The sequence below is a fragment of the Microtus pennsylvanicus genome, chromosome 9 (assembly GCF_037038515.1).
Source record: "Microtus pennsylvanicus isolate mMicPen1 chromosome 9, mMicPen1.hap1, whole genome shotgun sequence".
Taxonomy (NCBI): domain Eukaryota; kingdom Metazoa; phylum Chordata; class Mammalia; order Rodentia; family Cricetidae; genus Microtus; species Microtus pennsylvanicus.
Window position 1 is genome coordinate 108,037,110 of NC_134587.1, and position 13,172 is coordinate 108,050,281.

Sequence of the window (13,172 nt, forward strand, 5' to 3'; positions counted from 1 at the left end):
GTACCCATTCCATATTCCTGTACCCATTCCAACATCCTGAAACCTTTCCATTTCCTGTACCCATGCCAACATCCTGTACCCATTCCATATCCCTGTACCCATTCCAACATCCTGAAACCGTTCCATTACCCGTACCCATGCCAAAATCCTGTACCCATTTTATATTCCTGTACCCATTCCAACATCCTGAAACCCTTCCATTTTCTGTACCCATGCCAACATCCTGTACCCATTCCATATTCCTGTACCCATTCCAACATCCTGAAACCCTTCCATTTCCTGTAACCATGCCAATATCCTGTACCCATTCCATATTCCTGTTCCCATTCCAACATCCTGAAACCTTTCCATTTCCTGTACCCATGCCAACATCCTGTACCCATTTCATATTCCTGTACCCATTCCAACATCCTGAAACCCTTCCATTACCTGTACCCATGCCAACATCCTGTACCAATTCCATATTCCTGTTCCCATTCCAACATCCTGAAACCTTTCCATTTCCTGTACCCATGCCAATATCCTGTACCCATTCCATATTCCTGTACCCATTCCAACATCCTGAAACATTTCCATTTCCTGTACCCATGCCAACATCCTGTACCCATTCCATATTCCTGTACCCATTCCAACATCCTGAAACCCTTCCATTTCCTGTACACATGCCAACATCCTGTACCCATTCCATATTCCTGTTCCCATTCCAACATCCTGAAACCTTTCCATTTCCTGTACCCATGCCAACATCCTGTACCCTTTCCATATTCCTGTACCCATTCCAACATCCTGAAACTTTTCCATTTCCTGTACCCATGCCAACATCCTGTACCCATTCCATATTCCTGTACCCATTCAAACAACCTGAAACCCTTCCATTTCCTGTACCCATTCCAACATCCTGTACCCATTCTATATTCCTGTACCCATTCCAACATCCTGAAAACCTTCCATTACCTGTACCCATGCCAAAATCCTGTACCCATTTTATATTCCTGTACCCATTCCAACATCCTGAAACCCTTCCATTTTCTGTACCCATGCCAACATCCTGTACGCATTCCATATTCCTGTACCCATTCCAACATCCTGAAACCCTTCCATTTCCTGTACCCATGCCAATATCCTGTACACATTCCATATTCCTGTACCCATTCCAACATCCTGAAACGCTTCCATTTCCTGTACCCATGCCAATATCCTGTACCCATTCCATATTCCTGTTCCCATTCCAATATCCTGAAACCTTTCCATTTCCTGTACCCATGCCAACATCCTGTACCCATTCCATATTCCTGTACCCATTCCAACATCCTGAAACCTTTCCATTTCCTGTACCCATGCCAACATCATGTACCCATTCCATATCCCTGTACCCATTCCAACATCCTGAAACCCTTCCATTTCCTGAACCCATGCCAACATCCTGTACCCATTCCATATTCCTGTACCCATTCCAACATCCTGAAACCCGTCCACTTCCTGTACCCATGCCAACATCCTGTACCCATTCTATATTCCTGTACCCATTCCAACATCCTGAAACCCTTCCATTTCCTGTACCCATGCCAATACCCTGTACCCATTCCATATTCCTGTACCCATTCCAACATCCTGAAACCCTTCCATTTCCTGTACCCATGCCAATATCCTGTACCCATTCCATATTCCTGTTCCCATTCCAACATCCTGAAACCCTTCCATTTACTGTACCCATGCCAACATCCGGTACCCATTCCATATTCTTGTACCCAATCCAACATCCTGAAACGCTTCCATTTCCTGTACCCAAGCCAACATCCTGTACCCATTCCATATTCCTGTTCCCATTCCAACATCCTGAAACCTTTCCATTTCCTGTACCCATGCCAACATCCTGTACCCTTTCCATATTCCTGTACCCAATCCAACTTCCTGAAACCCTTCCATTTCCTGTACCCATGCCAACATCCTGTACCCATTCCATATTCCTGTACCCATTCCAACAACCTGAACCCCCTCCATTTCCTGTACCCATTCCAACATCCTGTACCCTTTAAATATTCCTGTACCCATTCCAACATCCTAAAACCGTGCCATTACCTGTACCCATGCCAAAATCCTGTACCCTTTCCATATTCCTGTACCCATTCCAACATCCTGAAACCTTTCCATTTCCTGTACCCATGCCAACATCCTGTACCCATTCCATATCCCTGTACCCATTCCAACATTATGAAACCCTTCCATTTCCTGAACCCATGCCAACATCCGGTACCCATTCCATATTCCTGTACCCATTCCAACATCCTGAAACCTTTCCATTTCTTGTACCCATGCCAATATCCTGTACCCATTCCATATTCCTGTACCCATTCCAACATCCTGAAACCCTTCCATTTCCTGTACCCATGCCAACATCCTGTACCGAATCCATATTCCTGTACCCATTCCAAAATCCTGAAACCTTTCTATTTCCTTTACCCATGCCAACATCCTGTACCCATTCCATATTCCTGTACCCATTCCAACATCCTGAAACCCTTCCATTTCCTGTACCCATGCCAACATCCTGTACCCATTCATATTCCTGTACCCATTCCAACATCCTGAAACCCTTCCATATCCTGTACCCATGCCAATATCCTGTACCCATTCCATATTCCTGTTCCCATTCCAACATCCTGAAACCCTTCCATTTCCTGTACCCATGCCAACATCCTGTACCCTTTCCATATTCATGTACTCATTCCAACATCCTGAAACCCATCCATTTCCTGTACCCATGCCAACATCCTGTACCCATTCCATATTCCTGTACCCATTCCAACAACCTGAAACCCCTCCATTTCCTGTACCCATTCCAACATACTGTACCCATACTATATTCCTGTACCCATTCCAACATCCTGAAACCGTTCCATTACCTGTACCCATGCCAAAATCTTGTACCCTTTCCATATTCCTGTACCCATTCCAACATCCTGAAACCCTTCCATTTCCTTTACCCATGCCAACATCCTGTACCCATTCCATATCCCTGTACCCATTCCAACATCCTGAAACCTTTCCATTTCCTGAAACCATGCCAACATCCTGTACCCATTCCATATTTTTGTACCCATTCCAACATCCTGAAACCCGTCCACTTCCTGTACCCATGCCAACATCCTGTACCCATTCTATATTCCTGTACCAATTCCAACATCCAGAAACCCTTCCATTTCCTGTACCCACGCCAATATCCTGGACCCATTCCATATTCCTGTACCCATTACAACATCCTGAAACCCTTCCATTTCCTGTACCCATGCCAACATCCTGTACCCATTCCATATTCCTGTACCAATTCCAACATCCTGAAACCCTTCCATTTCCTGTACCCATGCCAACATCCTGTACCCATTCCATATTCCTGTACCCATTCCAACATCCTGAAACCCTTCCATTTCCTGTACCCATGCCAACATCCTGTACCCATTCCATATTCCTGTTCCCATTCCAACATCCTGAAAACTTTCCATTTCCTGTACTCATGCCAACATCCTGTACCCTTTCCATATTCCTGTACCCATTCCAACATCTTGAAACCCTTCCATTACCTGTACCCATGCCAAAATCCTGTACCCATTCCATATTCCTGTTCCTATCCAACATCCTGAAACCATTCCATTTCCTGTACCCATGCCAACATCCTGTACCGATTCAATATTCCTGTACCCATCCCAACATCCAGAAATGCTTCCATTTCTTCTGCCCATGCCAACATGCTGTACACATTCTATATTCCTGTACCCATTCCCACATCTTGAAACCCTTCCATTTCCTGTACCCATGCCAACATCCTGTACCCATTCCATATTCCTGTACCCATTCCAACAACCTGAAACCCCTCCATTTCCTGTACCCATTCCAACATCCTGTACCCATTCTATATTCCTGTACCCATTCCAACATCCTGAAAACCTTCCATTACCTGTACCCATGCCAAAATCCTGTACCCATTTTATATTCCTGTACCCATTCCAACATCCTGAAACCCTTCCATTACCTGTACCCATGCCATAATCCTGTACCCATTTTATATTCCTGTACCCATTCCAACATCCTGAAACCCTTCCATTTTCTGTACCCATGCCAACATCCTGTACCCATTCCATATTCCTGTACCCATTCCAACATCCTGAAACCCTTCCATTTCCTGTAACCATGCCAATATCCTGTACCCATTCCATATTCCTGTTCACATTCCAACATCCTGAAACCTTTCCATTTCCTGTACCCATGCCAACATCCTGTACCCATTTCATATTCCTGTACCCATTCCAACATCCTGAAACCCTTCCATTACCTGTACCCATGCCAACATCCTGTACCCATTACATATTCCTGTACCCATTCCAACATCCTGAAACGCTTCCATTTCCTGTACCCATGCCAATATCCTGTACCCATTCCATATTCCTGTTCCCATTCCAACATCCTAAAACCTTTCCATTTCCTGTACCCATGCCAATATCCTGTACCCATTTCATATTCCTGTACCCATTCCAACATCCTGAAACCTTTCCATTTCCTGTACCCATGCCAACATCCTGTACCCATTCCATATTCCTGTACCCATTCCAACATCCTGAAACCCTTCCATTTCCTGTATCCATGCCAACATCCTGTACCCATTCCATATTCCTGTTCCCATTCCAACATCCTGAAACCTTTCCATTTCCTGTACCCATGACAACATCCTGTACCTTTCCATATTCCTGTACCCATTCCAACATCCTGAAACCCTTCCATTTCCTGTACCCATGCCAACATCCTGTACCCATTCCATATTCCTGTACCCATTCCAACAACCTGAAACCCCTCCATTTCCTGTACCCATTCCAACATCCTGTACCCATTCTATATTCCTGTACCCATTCCAACATCCTGAAAACCTTCCATTACCTGTACCCATGCCAAAATCCTGTACCCATTTTATATTCCTGTACCCATTCCAACATCCTGAAACCCTTCCATTTTCTGTACCCATGCCAACATCCTGTACGCATTCCATATTCCTGTACCCATTCCAACATCCTGAAACCCTTCCATTTCCTGTACCCATGCCAATATCCTGTACCAATTCCATATTCCTGTTCCCATTCCAACACCCTGAAACCTTTCCATTTCCTGTACCCATGCCAACAACCTGTACCCTGTCCATATTCCTGTACCCATTCCAACATCCTGATACCCTTCCATTTCCTGTACCCATGCCAACATCCTGTACCCATTCTATATTCCTGTACCCATTCCAACATCCTGAAACCTTTCCATTTCCTGTACCCATGCCAATATCCTGTACCCATTCCATATTCCTGTATCCATTCCAACATCCTGAAACCCTTCCATTTCCTGTACCCATGCCAACATCCTGTACCCATTCCATATCCCTGTACCCATTCCAACATCCTGAAAACTTTCCATTTCCTGTACGCATGCCAACATAATGTACACATTCCATATTCCTGTACCCATTCCAACATCCTTAAAACTTTCCATTTCCTGTACGCATGCCAACATCCTGTACACATTCCATATTCTTGTACCCATTCCAACATCCTGAAACGCTTCCATTTCCTGTACCCATGCCAACATCCTGTACCCATTCCATATTCCTGTTCCCATTCCAACATCCTGAAACCTTTCCATTTCCTGTACCCATGCCAACATCCTGTACCCTTTCCATATTCCTGTACCCAATCCAACATCCTGAAACCCTTCCATTTCCTGTACCCATGCCAACATCCTGTACCCATTCCATATTCCTGTACCCATTCCAACAACCTGAACCCCCTCCATTTCCTGTACCCATTCCAACATCCTGTACCCATACTATATTCCTGTACCCATGCCAACATCCTGAAACCGTTCCATTACCTGTACCCATGCCAAAATCCTGTACCCTTTCCATATTCCTGTACCCATTCCAACATCCTGAAACCTTTCCATTTCCTGTACCCATGCCAACATCCTGTACCCATTCCATATCCCTGTACCCATTCCAACATCCTGAAACCCTTCCATTCCTGAACCCATGCCAACATCCTGTACCCATTCCATATTCCTGTACCCATTCCAACATCCTGAAACCCATCCGCTTCCTGTACCCATGCCAACATCCTGCACCCATTCTATATTCCTGTACCCATTGCAACATCCTGAAACCCTTCCATTTCCTGTACCCAAGCCAATATCCTGTACCCATTCCATATTCCTGTTCCCATTCCAACATCCTGAAACACTTCTATTTCCTGTACCCATGCCAACATCCTGTACCCATTCCATATTCCTGTACCCATTCCAACAACCTGAAACCCCTCCATTTCCTGTACCCATTCCAACATTCTGTACCCATTCTATATTCCTGTACCCATTCCAACATCCTGAAACCCTTCCATTACCTGTACCCATGCCAAAATCCTGTACCCATTTTATATTCCTGTACCCATTCCAACATCCTGAAACCATTCCAATTTATGTACCCATGCCAACATCCTGTACCCATTCCATATTCCTGTACCCATTCCAACATCCTGAAACCCTTCCATTTCCGGTACCCATGCCAATATCCTGTACCCATTCCATATTCCTGTTCCCATTCCAACATCCTGAAACCTTTCCATTTCCTGTACCCATGCCAACATCCTGTACCCATTCCATATTCCTGTACCCATTCCAACATCCTGAAACCCTTCCATTACCTGTACCCATGCCAACATCCTGTACCCATTCCATATTCCTATACCCTATCCAACATCCTGAAACGCTTCCATTTCCTGTACCCATTCCATATTCCTGTTCCCATTCCAACATCCTGAAACCTTTCCATTTCCTGTACCCATGCCAATATCCTGTACCCATTCCATATTCCTGTACCCATTCCAACATCCTGAAACCCTTCCATTTCCTGTACCCATGCCAACATCCTGTACCGATTCCATATTCCTGTACCCATTCAAACATTTTGAAACCTTTCTATTTCCTTTACCCATGCCAACATCCTGTATCCATTCCATATTCCTGTACCCATTCCAACATCCTGAAACCCTTCCATTTCCTGTACCCATGCCAACATCCTGGACCCATTCATATTCCTGTACCCATTCCAACATCCTGAAACCCTTCCATATCCTGTACCCATGCCAATATCCTGTACCCATTCCATATTCCTGTTCCCATTCCAACATCCTGAAACCCTTCCATTTCCTGTACCCATGCCAACATCCTGTACCCTTTCCATATTCATGTACTCATTCCAACATCCTGAAACCCATCCATTTCCTGTACCCATGCCAACATCCTGTACCCATTCATATTCCTGTACCCATTCCAACATCCTGAAACCCTTCCATATCCTGTACCCATGCCAATATCCTGTACCCATTCCATATTCCTGTTCCCATTCCAACATCCTGAAACCCTTCCATTTCCTGTACCCATGACAACATCCTGTACCCTTTCCATATTCATGTACTCATTCCAACATCCTGAAACCCATCCATTTCCTGTACCCATGCCAACATCCTGTACCCATTCCATATTCCTGTACCCATTCCAACAACCTGAAACCCCTCCATTTCCTGTACCCATTCCAACATCCTGTACCCATACTATATTCCTGTACCCATTCCAACATCCTGAAACCGTTCCATTACCTGTACCCATGCCAAAATCCTGTACCCTTTCCATATTCCTGTACCCATTCCAACATCCTGAAAGCTTTCCATTTCCTGTACCCATGCCAACATCCTGTACCCATTCCATATCCCTGTACCCATTCCAACATCCTGAAACCTTTCCATTTCCTGAACCCATGCCAACATCCTGTACCCATTCCATATTCTGTACCCATTCCAACATCCTGAAACCCGTCCACTTCCTGTACCCATGCCAACATCCTGTACCCATTCTATATTCCTGTACCCATTCCAACATCCTGAAACCCTTCCATTTCCTGTACCCACGCCAATATCCTGTACCCATTCCATATTCCTGTACCCATTACAACATCCTGAAACCCTTCCATTTCCTGTACCCATGCCAACATCCTGTACCCATTCCATATTCCTGTACCAATTCCAACATCCTGAAACCCTTCCATTTCCTGTACCCATGCCAACATCCTGTACCCATTCCATATTCCTGTACACATTCCAACATCCTGAAACCCTTCCATTTCCTGTACCCATGCCAACATCCTGTACCCATTCCATATTCCTGTTCCCATTCCAACATCCTGAAAACTTTCCATTTCCTGTACTCATGCCAACATCCTGTACCCTTTCCATATTCCTGTACCCATTACAACATCTTGAAACCCTTCCATTACCTGTACCCATGCCAAAATCCTGTACCCATTCCATATTCCTGTTCCTATCCAACATCCTGAAACCCTTCCATTTCCTGTACCCATGCCAACATCATGTACCCATTCCATATTCCTGTACTCATTCCAACATCCTGAAACCCTTCCATTACCTGTACCCATGCCAACATCCTGTACCCATTCCATATTCCTATACCCAATCCAACATCCTGAAACGCTTCCATTTCCTGTACCCATTCCATATTCCTGTTCCCATTCCAACATCCTGAAACCTTTCCATTTCCTGTACCCATGCCAATATCCTGTACCCATTCCATATTCCTGTACCCATTCCAACATCCTGAAACCCTTCCATTTCCTGTACCCATGCCAACATCCTGTACCGATTCCATATTCCTGTACCCATTCAAACATTTTGAAACCTTTCTATTTCCTTTACCCATGCCAACATCCTGTATCCATTCCATATTCCTGTACCCATTCGAACATCCTGAAACCCTTCCATTTCCTGTACCCATGCCAACATCCTGGACCCATTCATATTCCTGTACCCATTCCAACATCCTGAAACCCTTCCATATCCTGTACCCATGCCAATATCCTGTACCCATTCCATATTCCTATTCCCATTCCAACATCCTGAAACCCTTCCATTTCCTGTACCCATTCCAACATCCTGTACCCTTTCCATATTCATGTACTCATTCCAACATCCTGAAACCCATCCATTTCCTGTATCCATGCCAACATCCTGTACCCATTCATATTCCTGTACCCATTCCAACATCCTGAAACCCTTCCATATCCTGTACCCATGCCAATATCCTGTACCCATTCCATATTCCTGTTCCCATTCCAACATCCTGAAACCCTTCCATTTCCTGTACCCATGCCAACATCCTGTACCCTTTCCATATTCATGTACTCATTCCAACATCCTGAAACCCATCCATTTCCTGTACCCATGCCAACATCCTGTACCCATTCCATATTCCTGTACCCATTCCAACAACCTGAAACCCCTCCATTTCCTGTACCCATTCCAACATCCTGTACCCATACTATATTCCTGTACCCATTCCAACATCGTGAAACCGTTCCATTACCTGTACCCATGCCAAAATCCTGTACCCTTTCAATATTCCTGTACCCATTCAAACATCCTGAAAGCTTTCCATTTCCTGTACCCATGCCAACATCTTGTACCCATTCCATATCCCTGTACCCATTCCAACATCCTGAAACCTTTCCATTTCCTGAACCCTAGCCAACATCCTGTACCCATTCCATATTCCTGTACCCATTCCAACATCCTGAAACCCGTCCACTTCCTGTACCCATGCCAACATCCTGTACCCATTCTATATTCCTGTACCCATTCCAACATCCTGAAACCCTTCCATTTCCTGTACCCACGTCAATATCCTGTACCCATTCCATATTCCTGTACCCATTACAACATCCTGAAACCCTTCCATTTCCTGTACCCATGCCAACATCCTGTACCCATTCCATATTCCTGTACCAATTCCAACATCCTGAAACCCTTCCATTTCCTGTACCCATGCCAACATCCTGTACCCATTCCATATTCCTGTACACATTCCAACATCCTGAAACCCTTCCATTTCCTGTACCCATGCCAACATACTGTACCCATTCCATATTCCTGTTCCCATTCCAACATCCTGAAAACTTTCCATTTCCTGTACTCATGCCAACATCCTGTACCCTTTCCATATTCCTGTACCCATTCCAACATCTTGAAACCCTTCCATTACCTGTACCCATGCCAAAATCCTGTACCCATTCCATATTCCTGTTCCTATCCAACATCCTGAAACCATTCCATTTCCTGTACCCATGCCAACATCCTGTACCGATTCAATATTCCTGTACCCATCCCAACATCCAGAAATGCTTCCATTTCTTCTGCCCATGCCAACATGTTGTACACATTCTATATTCCTGTACCCATTCCCACATCTTGAAACCCTTCCATTTCCTGTACCCATGCCAACATCCTGTACCCATTGCATATTCCTGTACCCATTCCAACATCCTGAAACCCGTGCACTTCCTCTACCCATGCCAACATCCTGTACCCATTCTATATTCCTGTATCCATTCCAACATCCTGAAACCCCTCCATTTCCTGTACGCATTCCAACATCCTGTACCCATTCTATATTCCTGTACCCATTCCAACATCCTGAAACCCTTCCATTACCTGTACCCATGCCAAAATCCTGTACCCATTTTATATTCCTGTACCCATTCCAACATCCTGAAACCTTTCCATTTTCTGTACCCATGCCAACATCCTGTACCCATTCCATATTCCTGTACCCATTCCAACATCCTGAAACCCTTCCATTTCCTGTAACCATGCCAATATCCTGTACCCATTCCATATTCCTGTACCCATTCCAACATCCTGAAACCCATCCGCTTCCTGTACCCATGCCAACATCTGCACCCATTCTATATTCCTGTACCCATTGCAACATCCTGAAACCCTTCCATTTCCCGTACCCATGCCAATATCCTGTACCCATTCCATATTCCTGTTCCCATTCCAACATCCTGAAACCCTTCTATTTCCTGTACCAATGCCAACATCCTGTACGATTTCCATATTCCTGTACCCATTCCAACATCCTGAAACCCTTCCATTTCCTGTACCCATGCCAACATCCTGTACCCATTCCATATTCCTGTACCCATTCCAACAACCTGAAACCCCTCCATTTCCTGTACCCATTCCAACATTCTGTACCCATTCTATATTCCTGTACCCATTCCAACATCCTGAAACCCTTCCATTACCTGTACCAATGCCAAAATCATGTACCCATTTTATATTCCTGTACCCATTCCAACATCCTGAAACCCTTCCAATTTATGTACCCATGCCAACATCCTGTACCCATTCCATATTCCTGTACCCATTCCAACATCCTGAAACCCTTCCATTTCCGGTACCCATGCCAATATCCTGTACCAATTACATATTCCTGTTCCCATTCCAACATCCTGAAAACTTTCCATTTCCTGTACCCATGCCAACATCCTGTACCCATTCCATATTCCAGTACCCATTCCAACATCCTGAAACCCTTCCATTACCTGTACCCATGCCAACATCCTGTACCCATTCCATATTCCTATACCCAATCCAACATCCTGAAACACTTCCATTTCCAGTACCCATTCCATATTCCTGTTCCCATTCCAACATCCTGAAACCTTTCCATTTCCTGTACCCATGCCAATATCCTGTACCCATTTCATATTCCTGTACCCATTCCAACATCCTGAAACCCTTCCATTACCTGTACCCATGCCAACATCCTGTACCGATTCCATATTCCTGTACCCATTCCAACATCCTGAAACCCTTCCATTACCTGTACCCATGCCAACATCCTGTACCGATTCCATATTCCTGTACCCATTACAACATCCTGAAACCTTTCCATTTCCTGTACCCATGCCAATATCCTGTACCCATTCCATATTCCTGTACCCATTCCAACATCCTGAAACCCTTCGATTTCCTGTACCCATGCCAACATCCTGTACCGATTCCATATTCCTGTACCCATTCCAACATCCTGAAACCTTTCTATTTCCTTTACCCATGCCAACATCCTGTATCCATTCCATATTCCTGTACCCATTCCAACAACCTGAAACCCCTCCATTTCCTGTACCCATTCCAACATCCTGTACCCATACTATATTCCTGTACCCATTCGAACATCCTGAAACCGTTCCATTACCTGTACCCATGCCAAAATCCTGTACCCTTTCCATATTCCTCTACCCATTCCAACATCCTGAAAGCTTTCCATTTCCTGTACCCATGCCAACATCCTGTACCCATTCCATATCCCTGTACCCATTCCAACATCCTGAAACCCTTCCATTTCCTGAACCCATGCCAACATCCTGTACCCATTCCATATTCCTGTACCCATTCCAACATCCTGAAACCTGTCCACTTCCTGTACCCATGCCAACATCCTGTACCCATTCTATATTCCTGTACCCATTCCAACATCCTGAAACCCTTCCATTTCCTGTACCCATGCCAATATCCTGTACCCATTCCATATTCCTGTACCCATTCCAACATCCTGAAACCCTTCCATTTCCTGTACCCATGCCAACATCCTGTACCCATTCCATATTCCTGTACCAATTCCAACATCCTGAAACCCTTCCATTTCCTGTACCCATGCCAACATCTAGTACCCATTCCATATTCCTGTACCCATTCCAACTTCCTGAAACCCTTCCATTTCCTGTACCCATGCCAACATCCAGTACCCATTCCATATTCCTGTACCCATTCCAACATCCTGATCCTTTCCATTTCCTGTACCCATGCCAACATCCAGTACCCATTCCATATTCCTGTACCCATTCCAACATCCTGAAACCCTTCCATTTCCTGTACCCATGCTAACATCCTGTACCCATTCCATATTCCTATACACATTCCAACATCCTGAAACCCTTCCATTTCCTGTACCCATGCCAACATCCTGTACCCATTCCATATTCCTGTTCCCATTCCAACATCCTGAAAACTTTCCATTTCCTGTACTCATGCCAACATCCTGTACCCTTTCCATATTCCTGTACCCATTGCAACATCCTGAAACCCTTCCATTTCCTGTACCCATGCCAACAACCTGTACCCATTCCATATTCCTGTACACAATCCAACATCCTGAAACCCTTCCATTTCCTGTACCCATGCCAACATCCTGTACCCATTCCATATTCCTGTTCCCATTCCAACATCCTGAAA